Genomic DNA, 13,765 nt, shown 5'->3' on the forward strand with positions numbered 1-13,765 from the left:
AGTTGCAGTTAGTTTAAAATGGCGATATTTGTTTAGTTTTTGACATACCAGTGGACACATTTTCACTGGTAAATGACTTTATTATCTACGAATTTTCAAACGATAACGCCCAGTTGGTGGCCATATAAATTCTCTTTACTCAGTTTCAGTATGGAAGGTTTATCTTTGTTTGTAAAGAAAAAAATCGTAACCGTGATTGAAAATGCGATTTCTGTACAAAATAAACTTTACAGGATGTTTATAGTTTTGGATGAATACATAACAATATAATGTCATTGAAATTATACATGTTATGCTTCTAAAACCTCCCCTTGCAAAAATATTCTGGTACAAGCAATATTTTGTTGCTTGATATTACATACACGACAGTTTTGTTGTTTGATTGTTCTAACGAGGTGTCTTTTAAAAGTCTACAAACTAATACACCTGGACTTAGAACTTTTGAAAGTTATAAAATACTAAGTCTAGTGTGTATTTAACGATTTAACGATATTAGTGAAGGCAGCAATATTGATATAATGCCCTTTTCATCCTATCGTTTTCGTATTATTTAATTCCTATGATTGAAGATCAAGGTAATTACTTATTGTCTCCGGAGGTAGCATGACATTCAGAAAGAGTTCATGACGTCACGCTGCCCTTGATAGTCGTATTTTCTTGGCCACACCTATCTATGTTCTATGTAGAAAAGCAATAACTTATTCTTCCTTTCCGTTCAAAGAATTGTTTATAATGGGGACCAATAAATTTTTTTTTTATCTTTTGATCCTTAAACTGCAGAATGGGATGTAAAAACGTTCAAAATAAAAGAAAAATGCGAATATAAACAATGTCAGCTACAACTGCTTAGTTAATTGCCAGTTTACACAAAACCGGTAGTTCGTGTCTGGACAGGTTTAACGTTAGTAGGACTGTTATAATATATGTAAATTTCGTTTTATGGGGCGGAGTATCCGCCTCAATGCTAACAAAATCTTATACAGACTTTCAATAATTAAGTCACTTCTTAATGCAGAAAGCCTAACAAAATAGTGCTTAAAAGTTCTACCTCTTTACCAAACACTCTTTTTGCATAATTACACTGTCAAACTTAACCTAGCAGGCATATCTAACAAGGTGTGTATCATATAAAATCAATGCGTTTTATATCGGTAATATATATTTAAGAGCGCAATTATACAGCCTTTTTGTCCTAAAATAAACTGAGCTAAAAATAACTATAACGGTGCGGAGATTGACGCGAATCGTGTGCTTTCAATGATAGGAAAGCAGTAGGCTTGTAATTTAATGGAAACTACTGCTGTTCTTTGTGACCGAATTACTGTGCTATTGGTAAAGGTTAATCAACTAATTTCCCATAGGCCCACATTGTAATGTTTTGTGTTATGGGCCTTTCCTAACATTTAAAATTTTGATACCACCTACTCAGGATGGAAGAGCTGTCCAAGGCCTATCATAAAACTGCAAGATAAATACCTGTTGACTATCACTTTTGGGCACTTTTTTCTCTTTAAACTCGGTTACCCTAATGCGGCAGTGATGTTTTTATGCCACCGGAGTTGTGCATATTAAAATCGCACTGTCCGTCCGTCCATGTGTGTGTCTGTGCGTCCGTGTAAATTCTTATCCGGACTGTAACTCTGTCATCCATAAAGCGATTTTAAAATAACTTAGAGGTCAAATGTTAACAGGGTCTGTTTCGTGTCCGGTCCATAACTTTGCCATCCATGAAGGGATTTTAAAATTACATGGCATAAATATTCCCCACAATGACACGACGTGTCATGTGCAAAATCCAGACCCCTAGCTCTAAGGTTAGGGTTACACTTAGAGGTTAAAGGTTAACATGGTCTGTTTCTTGTCCTGTCCATAACTCTGCCATCCATGAAGGGATTTTAAAATTACTTGGCATAAATGTTCCCTATATTGAGATGACATGCCATGCGCAAGACCAAGACCCCTAGCTCCAAAGTCAAGGTCACACTTAGACGTCAAAGGTGTTTCTTGTCGGGTCAATAACTCTGACATTTATCAAGGGATTTGAAAATAATTTGACACAAATGTTCACCATATTGAGAAGGTGTGTCACGATTATGACCAGGGTCTCTTGGGTCAATGTCAAGGTAACGAAATGATATGTGTTTTTTTTTTGTAGCATTCTTGGGCATGATTCGGGGGCATTGTCACCAATAGTGACAGCTCTTGTTTTATTTTTCATGAAAATGCTCCACCGGTAAAACATGCATAACTATCACCAAAAATGCATCATTCCAAATAATTTTAGCCAGAAATCATGGATTAGAATTTTAATTTATGAAATTAGAAACTAGGTATTATTAGCGTGCATGAGTAATGCAAATCATGCGTTTATCCGAGACAATGCATGTTTGGAAAAACCGACTTGAATTCAATAATCTTGTAAACTACGAAGGGTGTGGGAACGCTAAATGATACAACTTCGCTGAATGATACAACTGACGTTAAATGATACAAAACTGACGCTAAATGATACAACCAACGCTAAATGATACAAAATCGAGGCTCGCTACAAAACTAACGCTAAACGATACAACATTTTAGGCTCGCTAAAAGATACAAACCGTTGACGCTAAACTAAACAAAAGTTCTTTAGGCGTACATAGAGAATTTCTACATTTGTTTACGTTTCCACGAAATTATTATCTCATTTTATGCATGACTTGTCACACGAAAATTTAAATAAACATATACATGATCCCAAAAGTATTTTCCTGGAGCGCCCGCCAGTAATATCCGTGCATTCTTTTTATTCTTAAAACTAGTAACATAAACTAATGAAAATTGAAAGGAAGTTGATGACACGGCAATATTAGCCGGCAATACAGGTCATATATTTCATATTTCGTCTCTGCTTTGCGTGAGCGCATATTTCAAAATATACGTGCACTTACATAGAGGATATTACATGAGTGTCTTGTCATATTGAATTTATTAGAAGAGTTGAATAAAATAAGAAAATGCGAGGCTCTGCCGAGCATTCTATAAGTTTTATTCAACAATTTTAATATATTTAGGGAGAGGACAACCTTAAGCTTATAAAGCTTCCTGTCCAATCCTTCACTGTATGTTTGTAATCATGTTGTAAAAATATTGTAAAATAAAATATGTTTAAACCAAGTTTAATATATTCAACATGGAAGACACAATCGTAATATACTTTTTATCACATGTGCTGAAACATCAACAATTCTACTTTCTTTACCTATTATAGACCAAGTAAATTCGACCAACGTCTCCTATACTTCACTGTGGGGAAACGGACACCGGATATAGCCCAGAAAGTGATCAATCAATAAACGTTTGATTTTGACACATGGTAAGTTTTTTTTACCATTTTTGGTATTTTATGGTGATATATTTATCAAATCAAGAGTTCATCGAAAGATGCTTCTGATAAATGCTACTCTTGTATAATGGACATTGCAAATTATGACCTATAATGTCGTAATGTGCTGATTTCATATAAATCAAAAATGGATCACTAAATACTGCATCGACAATTATTATCGTTCATATGTTAGTAATAGTTGTTTGATTTACGGAGATATTTAACAACAGAATGTACGATGACGAAGTAATAAAAACTGCGGGGATAACTTTGGACACGATTTTATATATGATAGTTACGCTTCCTACAAGTGATTGATTTAAGATATCAGATCGAAGTTTTTTGATCACTGTCACGAGGAGTAGTTTTGTACTCGCTTTTGTGACCTGTCGTGTGTCGTAACTTGGGATAGAGCACATTCAGGATCTATAAATGTCAATGTCATTGGATGATGTCTAGTCAAGTCGAAACTGAGGTACGGTCAAAACTAGGTATGATCTAAAATAGAAAATTGTGACCTTCTGAGCATATCATGAATCTCTGAAAATTGGTCAGATGTTTACCTGTATCAGGTCAAGTTGAAATGGGCAGTTTCAAATATCATGGTCATAAATGAAAAACTGGACTCAGAGCCATTTTTTCATGAATCTTTCTTGTATTGGTCAGAATGTTCAATGATGATATTAGGTCTTGTGGGTCCGGGGTCACGGGTCAGTGATCTAATAACGTTGTGACCTCTCTAGGCTTATTCTGGATCTTCATGAAAATGGTGATGTACCTTAATGACTATAGGTCAAGTTTGAATGGTCACGTGGATCATAAACTGTCATAGTCAAAAAGATTGTGACTCTTCAGAGTGTATTTTTTGAGATTCATGAATGTTGGTCAGAAGTTCACCTGAAAACTGGGTGGGTGGAATGGTGCGTGGGTCAAAAACTAGGTCAGTAGAGTCTAAAAATAGAAAAACCTTGTGACCTCTCTAGAGGCCATATTTTTCATGAGATCTTCATGAAATTGGTCAGAATGTTCATCTTGATGATATCTAGGTCAAGTTCGAAACTGGGTCACATGCGGTCAAAAACTAGGTCAGTAGGTCTAAAAATAGAAAAACCTTGTGACCTCTCTAGAGGCCATATTTTTCAATGGATCTTCATGAAAAGTGGTCAGAATGTTCACCTTGATGATATCTAGGTCAAGTTTGAAACTTGGTTACGTACGGTTAATAATAAGGTCAGTAGATCTAAAAATAGAAAAACCTTGTGACCTCTTTAGAGGCCATATTTTTCAAGAGATCTTCATGAAAATTGGTCAGAATGTTGACCTTGATGATATCTAGGTCAAGTTTGAAACTGGGTTATGTGCGGTCAAAAACTAGGTCAGTAGGTCTAAAAATAGAAAAACCTTGTGATGTCTCTAGAGGCCATATTTCTCAATGGATCTTCATGAAAATTGGTGAGAATGTTCAGCTTGATGATATCTAGGTCAAGTTCGTAACTGGGTCATGTGCGGTCAAAAACTAGGTCAGTAGGTCGAAAAATAGAAAAACCTTGTGACCTCTTTAGAGGCCATATTTTTCACGAGATCTTCATGAAAATTAGTGAGAATGTTCACCTTGATGATATCTAGGTCAAGTTTAAAGGTGGGTCACGTGCCTTCAAAAACTAGGTCATTAGGTCAAATAATAGAGAAACCTTGTGACCTCTCTAGAGGTCATATTTTTCAATGGATCTTCATGAAAATTGGTCAGAATTTTTTTATCTTGATGATATCTAGGTCACATGTGCTCAAAAACTAGGTCACTATGTCAAATAATAGAAATAACTCACCATACTCAGTTCAACACTGGGTCATGTGGGGATAGGTGAGCGATTCAGGACCATCATGGTCCTCTTGTTTATCTGTATGTACTTAAAACAGTTTCACTCTGACCTCTCGGTATGCTCGTCTGTCGTTTCGTCCACTTGTCTAACTGTTCGGCCTTCCAGAGCAATACTTTCAATGATTGGTCAAATTAAGTAGATATTGCATTAACAGATGGGGTTCAGTTACTTCCCTTAGTTTCTTATATGCAATTTGCAATTCAATTTAAATAGATTTTGTCCACAAAAATAAGTATCCTTTTTTCAAATCAGTTACGAATGGGTAAACAATATTGAGTTCACGAGTTTAGATTAGTTAACCATAGTGTGTGTTTTCACAAGCCTCAACGTTTGAGTCGCAAATATTTCAATATGGTATCAAGTTTAAATCTGATTTATCGAGGGACTCAAAACATATAGCCTTAGAATTAACGTGGTGATTGCTATTATGGTATAGCTTTGTAAATCACGTAGGCACGTTTTTGCACACAGAAGTCATCAGTTAGGAATGAGATATTGTGATCTAATTTGGTACACTTGACGCTTTTTCTAAGACGGTGCTGTGCGTTTTGGTATCTTGTTACTTAGAACAGAAAAATGGTCTCTGCACGTTAACTACAGAGAGAAACTAAATATTGCGACCAATCTTGACATTTAGGCAACTTGCATATAGATGTTGATTTGAAGACCATGGATCAAATTCATTGTTACTTAGAATAAATTAGAAATACAATTATAGATCATATCGCGACTTTCCAGCTTTGATGGTGGAAGAAAACACCAGGTGCTCCTCCGTACAATATTTCATCACGAGCGGGCACCTGGGTAGAACCATCGGCCTTCCTAAGCCAGCTGGATGGCTTCCCCACATGAAGAATTCAACGCCCCGAGTAAGCATCGAACCCACATCGATGAGGGGCAAGTGATTTGAAGTCGGCGACCTTAACCACTCGGCCACGGAGGCCCGTCAAGATAATGTGTAGTTGATATATGGATCCGAAATTCACAAAAAAATCATGTTACGGATAACACAGATTAAACAGTAGTCGGTAATATATTGGATCGTTATATAGATCCATGTTTTATTTGTCTTATCATAATCATTGTAGTAAGACCTAGTAATCAGTCGAATAATTGGTAACAAAAGATGACATTAAAAGTTGTTGCCCTGGTCCTACCCGCCTCTGGTAAAATGTGATATGTCATGCTAAAACTTGCACACCATTTGGATACTAGTGTTAGACGTACGTATGGTAAATATTTCTAAAGACTGGAGTAAACGGAAAAGTTTGAAAAAGACATATTTTGTACATGAACAGTGTTACTATCAATCAGAATACAGGGTTTTTGTCCGGCATTTTACATGCTATCCTCAGTACACATTTGTCAACTTGGAAACTATCCTCAGTACATAATACGGCTATCCCCAGTACAGTATTGTAAACATTTCTAAGGGCATATCTTTAACAGTTTAAAAGTTACATTGCGAGTTCTTACAATAAAAATAGTTTAGCTTATGCTTGTAAAATCGTACGATTCAGAATTTTGATGTATTCGAAATATTTCTTAAAAATAACAATATTTGTCGAAATTCTGTGAATTTTGAGGTGATCATCTCAGATTTTTAGTAAAAGTTTTCATGCTCTGCTAAATCATAAGCATTATACAATACACCGTAGTCCAAATTTAGCATTCAGCTATTAGTTCAAACACTGGTTTCATTTGTGGATACGGTAGATAAGCGTTATTACAGGATGATCTTACCTCTGGTAAAGAAAAACAACTGCACATTTGTCTGTTTACTTATCACTTTCTGAGCTATATCCGGTGTCTGTTTCCCCACACTGTACTTAAAACGACGTCAACGTCAAAGCTTTTTTACATAAGTGTATTATCAAATTTATGTGATGACTTTATTTCATTCCCACGATATCAAATATGTGATAAAATATATGTGCAAATGTAAATATGTAGGTGTATGCTTATATGGACGTGCACGTTTGCATAATTTTACTCGTGCACGTCCATATATGTTTTCGTGCGCACGAGATAAGATGTTATGAGTAGTATAGATTATAAGGCTATAGGCACAGTTTGACCTCATTTTAATTCTTACCCTCGATCTAAACTGACCAATGCTAGCAAACACACAAACAATACAGTTTTTCACAGTACTTTGTAAAAACTTTCGGTAAATTATAATTACACACTTCTGCCAAACTTCTGCCAGATTTCTGCCACTTTGGCAAACTTTTGGCAAAACTTTGGCAGGTCATTTTAATTGATAAATTGCAAAGGTATTGGTTTTATTTTTCAATTAATAACTATATTATTAGTCTTTAAATAATTTTGAATACATATAATATAAATGATTCAAAAACAAATATATTGTGTAAAAGAAAGGAAGTTTACTGATAGTATAAATCCTCAATATGTTACAACAAAAAATGGTAGACTTATGTTAAGAGCTCAGTGTGCATCCCGCGGTAATATAAAAACACAGTTTGTGAAACGTACTGGAGGTGCAATTGATATTCATAATGCAATGTTACCTTTGTTACCTAAGAAAGGTTTAACACTTCCAGGATATAACTATTGTGGACCAGGAAATCCTTTAGATAATGGACCTTTGTTAATGAACTGGACGCAGTATGCATGGACCATGATTTTTGCTATGACAGTGGTGTAAAAAAGGTATATATGACAAGCAAATGCTTTCCAACTTAAATAACACTAAATCAAAATCTGTTGGAGAAAAGATAGCTCAACATTTAGTTGTAAAACCTGCAATTAATATGAAATATAAACTTGGACTCGGGCAAAAACAAAAATCAAAAAACGGGAAAAGGGGGTATAGTATTTACTTAATCGTAAGTCCTTGGGAGCTAAAAGGTCTTTCAAAAAGACCCCCGAAATAACATGGAGTGATGAATTAGCAGAAGAATTACATAAACCAATTAAACGGAAATTTATGAAACGAAGAGTGATAGTAAGTGGTATTGATGATACTTGGTCTGCTGATTTAGTCGATATGCAAGCTTCTTCAAAATATAATAAAGGTGTGAAGTACTTATTAACCGTTATTGACGTGCTTAGCAAATATGCTTGGGTTATTCCATTAAAGAATAAAACTGGATAATCTGTTACTGAAGCATTTGATAAAATAGTTTTAGAAGGTGAAACACCAACAAATTTATTGGTAGATGAAGGAAAAGAATTTTATAATAAAAAGTTTGAATCATTTTTGAATAAAAATAAGATTAACATGTATCACACATTTAATGAAGGAAAAGCTGTAGTAATCGAAAGATTTAATAGGACACTTAAACGCATAAATTGGAAATATCTTACAGCAAATAATACTTAAACTTATTTAGACAATTTGCAGGATATGGTTGATAAATATAACAAAACAAAACATTCTAGTATAAAAATGGCACCGACTGAAGCCAGTAAAAACTAAAATAAAGGTACTGTTTACTTTAATTTATACGGTAATTTAAAGATACCGAGGAGTAAACCAAAATTTAAAATTGGTGGTCGAGTTCGCTTAAGCAAACTTAAACGACATTTCGAAAAAGGATATACACCAAACTTGACAGAGAAAATATTCATAATTGATAATATCCATAATACAAATCCCAGAACATATACTATTAAAGATTTGAATAATGAAATAATTCAGGGTTCATTTTATGAGCAAGAACTTTTACCTACTAAACAAGAGGTTTTTAGAATAGAAAAAGTTATCAGACGAGACTATAAGAAAAAACAAGCTTTAGTAAAGTGGAAAAGTTATAGTGAAAAATTTGATAGTTGGATTCCATTTAGTGAACTGGAGCAAATATAATTAATTTAAAAAAAATATATTATATAAATTGATGAAATTCTAATTTCTAATGGAATAGAAACAATAGATCCATTAATTATTCACTTGACTAAACTTGCTGCTGCTTAAAAAAAGTTTTGTGGAAGAGTAAATACAGGACTACAAATTACAGCAGGTATCATTGGTTGCTCGGCTGCATTTAGCACTTGTTCCTGTCATTCCTATATTTGTAGCAGTTGCTGGCGCTGTTCCATCAGTAATTACTATATTTATTAATAAACTAAAAGTTGAAAACAAGAAAACTATTTTAAAATTACATCATCACAAAATAAAACAACTAATAACAAAAGCACGGATTGGAAAAGAAAATAAAGAAGATGAGAAAAAAGTTATTGAAGATATTTTTACAATACTGTTAGAAATGCAGAAAGAAAAAAAACTATTCAATGCGTCTTGAAATGGATATGAAGGGATTTAAACTTAACTGATACAAAAATAAAAAGAAGAGCTGTATTAAATTTAGATTGCTGAATTTTTTAAAGTGTGTTTTTAAAGATTTTTTTCTATAAGTATATTATATAAATGGTTAATAGAAAGGTAGATATAATAATTATGCCAAAATTATCTAGCACTTAAGGAGTAATAATGAATGAAGATAGAAATTCATATAAAAAGTACTAAAAAGATGAAACGTTATTAAATCAAAACTTGATCAAATAGTCAGCGATGAATATAAAAAACATGTGATTGATAAATTGCAAAATGTTATAGATCTTTATCTTTTAGAAAAGAATATAGATTTATTTAAATGGAATTGTGGTTGTTTATTACCCGAAGAGGAATATAGTGAAAGATTATGTGATTGCCCATGACCAAATAATTATCAAACAACCCTAAAAGGGTTATTGCAACCGATTGCGACACTAATGAAGAAAAAATATATAGAAGCACTTACGTAGCATTTAAAGACCTTGATATTAATTCTGGGTTAATAAAAGTGTGCTGTGAAGGGAAGAATAAAGTAAAAAGTGGAATATCAAAAACTAATGGAAAAAGATATAAATTTAAATATTTTATTTCTTCTTAAACTTTATTTTTTTGTTGTTTTTTTTTTTGACTTAGTGACTTTTTTCTAAATATAATATATAGATGGCTGTTAGAGAAATTGAGAGGTTTCCAAATCTATGTATTAAGAAATTTGAAATGAAAATTACGTATAGACAAGATCCAAAAAATCAATTATATTTAAATATAGAAGACTCATTTGATATTCTTAAATCTGAACTTAAAACTTTAAAGTATATAAAAATAAATGTTGTTTTCAAAATAACTTTTGCAAAAATTAGTAAAACAAATACAATATATAAATCAGTTTATTTTCAATCAAAGGCTTTACTTATTATTAACACAAACGAAATAAAAAAAACACTTTACGTCAAGCTTTTGATGAAATAATAGGATTGGTAATTGGATTTCAGAAGGAAGTGGCTGGAGAATAGAGTCAGTTGATGCTCATTATATAAATAGATATAAATATAATCCATTAGCTACTTCTAGTTATTTAGAATTACCAAAACCATTACAACATCAAAGGAAAGGATTGATCAATATAAAGAATGATGATAATGAATGTTTTAGATGGTGCCATTTAGCTTAAAAATTTCCTGTTGAAAAAAACCCTCAAAGAGTTTCAAATTACAAAAAGTATATAGAAGAACTTAATTATAAAGGAATAAAATTTCCTGTAACATTAAATCAAATACCTAAAATAGAAACTCAGAATGATATTTCATTTAATATATTTGGTTATGAAGATAATAATGTTTATCCATTGTACGTATCAAAATATCAAAATATCAATATGAAGAACACTGTGACATGTTGTTAATTAATAAAGATAAGATAAACCATTATGTTTGGATAAAAGACTTTAATAGATTGATGTTTAACAAAACAAAATGTAAAAGTAAAAAGCATTTTTGCAAATCATGTTTACAAAATTTTTCTATTCAAGCTGTAAAAATGCCGAAAGAGGGAAGTAAAATACATTTTAAAAATTATCACAAAGGCTTAGCCGTACCTTTTGTAATTTATGCTGAGTATCAACTGCTTTGCCATCACCTAAATCTTCATTTATTGAAGCATATCAAAAACATATAGATTGTGGTTACGGTTATAAAGTTGTTTGCTGTTATGATTCTCACTATAATAAACCAACACACGTTTACAGAGGTCCTAATGCAGTTTATAAGTTTATTGAGAAAATGCTTGAGGAAAAGGAATATTGTAAGAAAATATTTAATGAAAACTTTAACAAAGATTTGAAAATGTCTAAAAAAGATGAAGCTTTATCTAAAAAACAAACCTCTTGTCATATTTGTGGAAAAGAATATAAGGAAAATGAAAATCCAGTCCGAGATGCAAAACAAAGTTTTTCGAAAGGACCAAAGGTCCGAGATCACTGTCATATAACAGGAAAATTTAGAGGAAGTGCTCATCAAGAATGTAATATTAATTTTAGACTAACACACAAAATTCCTGTTATGTTTCATAATTTAAGAGGTTATGTCGGTCATTTTATTATGCAACAAATAGGAAAATTTAAAAAAGAAATAGATGTTATTCCTTATAATATGGAAAGATATATGGCATTTATGGTAAGTGATTTGAATTTTATAGATAGTTTTCAATTTATGTCTCAATCATTGGAAAACTTAGTAAAAAATATTCCAGAATTTAAGTACACATCTCAAGAATTTAAAAAAGAAAAATTGAATTATTAAAAAAGGTATTTATCCATATGATTACATGGATTCATTTAAAAAATTCAAAGAAACAAAATTACCTCCTAAAAAAGAGTTTTATTCTATTTTAAACGAAACGCACATATCTGACATTGAATATGAACATGCTAAAATGTTTGAAATAAATTTGAAATAAAAACAATGGGAGAATATCATGATTTGTATTTAAAAACTGACGTCTTACTTTTAGCTGATGTTTTTGGAAATTTTAGAAAACTATGTTTGGAATATTATAAACTTGACCCTTGTCATTACTTTAGCAGTCCTGGTTTAGCTTGGGATGCAATGTTAAAAATAACTGGAATAAATTTGGATTTGATAACTGATATTGATATGTATCTTTTTATTGAAAAGGGACTGAGAGGAGGAATAAGTTATTTAGCTAATCGTTACAGCAAAGCAAACAATAAATATATGAAAAACTATAATCCAAAATTTAAATCTAAATACATTATGTACTTAGATGCAAATAACCTCTACGGTTGGGCCATGTGCCGACCTTTGCCCTCTGGAAACTTTAAATGGGTCACTTTAAAACAATATAAGAAATTAATTGCAAAAGGTAAAACCAACTTTATCATTGAATGTGATCTTGAATATCCAAAAGAATTACATGATCTTCACAATGATTATCATTTAGCTCCTGAAAAGATTTGTATACCTGATAAATGGCTTTCAAAATACAGTAAAAATATTAAAACAAAATTTGAGATGGGAAAAAGTAATGTTAACAAATTAGTTCCAACTTTAATGAAAAAACAAAACTATGTTGTTCATTATAAAAATCTTGAACTATATGCACAATTAGGATTAAAAGTAACACTAAAATACACAGAATATTAACTTTTGACGAAAGTCCTTGGTTAAAAATGTATATTGATTTTAATAGTCAAAGAAAATCTAAAGCAAAGAATTCTTTTGAAAAAGACTTTTTTAAACTCATGAACAACTCTGTATTCGGTAAGACGATGGAGAATTTATGCAAAAGAATCAATATTAAATTAACACATGATGAAAATCTTTTATTGAAGTATATAGCGAAACCTTCATTTGTTAGTTCAACAATGTTTAATAAGAATTTGTTTGGTATTCATAGAATAAAAGAAAGTTTATTATTAAACAGACCTTGTTATGTTGAAATGTGCATTCTAGATTTATCAAAATAGTTAATGTATGATTTTCATTATAATTACATTAAGGAAAAGTATGAGGATTCAGCAAAGCTTTTATTCACTGACACTAATTCATTATGTTATGAAATAAATACTGAAGATGCATATGAGGATTTTTATAAGGACAAACATTTATTTGATAGTAGTGATTATGATAGTAATTCAAAATTTTATTTCGATAATAATAAAAAAGTAATTGGAAAATTCAAAGATGAAGCTGCCGGTATTCCTATTGTTGTATTTGTTGGATTAAGAAGTAAAATGTATTCATATTTATTAGAAAATGAAGTTAACATTAAAAATGTAAAGGAATTAAAAAGCATGTTGTAAAAAAAGCAATAGTTGATGAAAATTACAAAGACACCTTATTTAATTCAACCCAAAGTAACCATACCTTTAAAGTTATTCGTTCTGATAAGCACAATCTTTCCAGTTATGTTATTAATAAAACATCTTTATCATGTTATGACGATAAAAGATATATTCTTGATAATGGTATTAATACATTAGCTTACGGTTATAGAACCATAACTTGTTAATTGAATATTCTTAACGTTTAAACCATCTATATAGATTATATCATTTGTTTTAAATTGATCAGCATAATTAATAGAAATAGATTCATTTTTTTCTGTTATTTTTTACATTGTAACTTTGAAGAATTTTATTTTCTTTGTTTTTTAATTCTAATTTAGGTTCTCCTTTATCTAATTTAATTGCATCTATAAGAATAA

The 13,765-nt window shown here is 31.5% G+C and overlaps 1 protein-coding gene across 4 annotated transcripts in view; it reads left to right on the plus strand.

The window, feature by feature from the left end:
- The window catches only part of LOC123566561 (lachesin-like), a 460,053-nt gene that overhangs the window by 23,326 nt on the left and 422,962 nt on the right, over positions 1–13,765 (plus strand). For 2 of the 4 annotated variants that reach the window (XM_053549738.1, XM_053549742.1), the window contains exon 2: positions 3,251–3,355. The exons of the other annotated variants lie outside the window; for them this stretch is intronic. The gene's annotated coding sequence lies outside the window, so the exon portion shown is untranslated. The remainder of the gene's footprint in view (positions 1–3,250; positions 3,356–13,765) is intronic. 4 annotated transcript variants of the gene reach the window in all.

Source organism: Mercenaria mercenaria, chromosome 8 (genome assembly GCF_021730395.1).
Source record: "Mercenaria mercenaria strain notata chromosome 8, MADL_Memer_1, whole genome shotgun sequence".
In the NCBI taxonomy this organism is placed as follows: domain Eukaryota; kingdom Metazoa; phylum Mollusca; class Bivalvia; order Venerida; family Veneridae; genus Mercenaria; species Mercenaria mercenaria.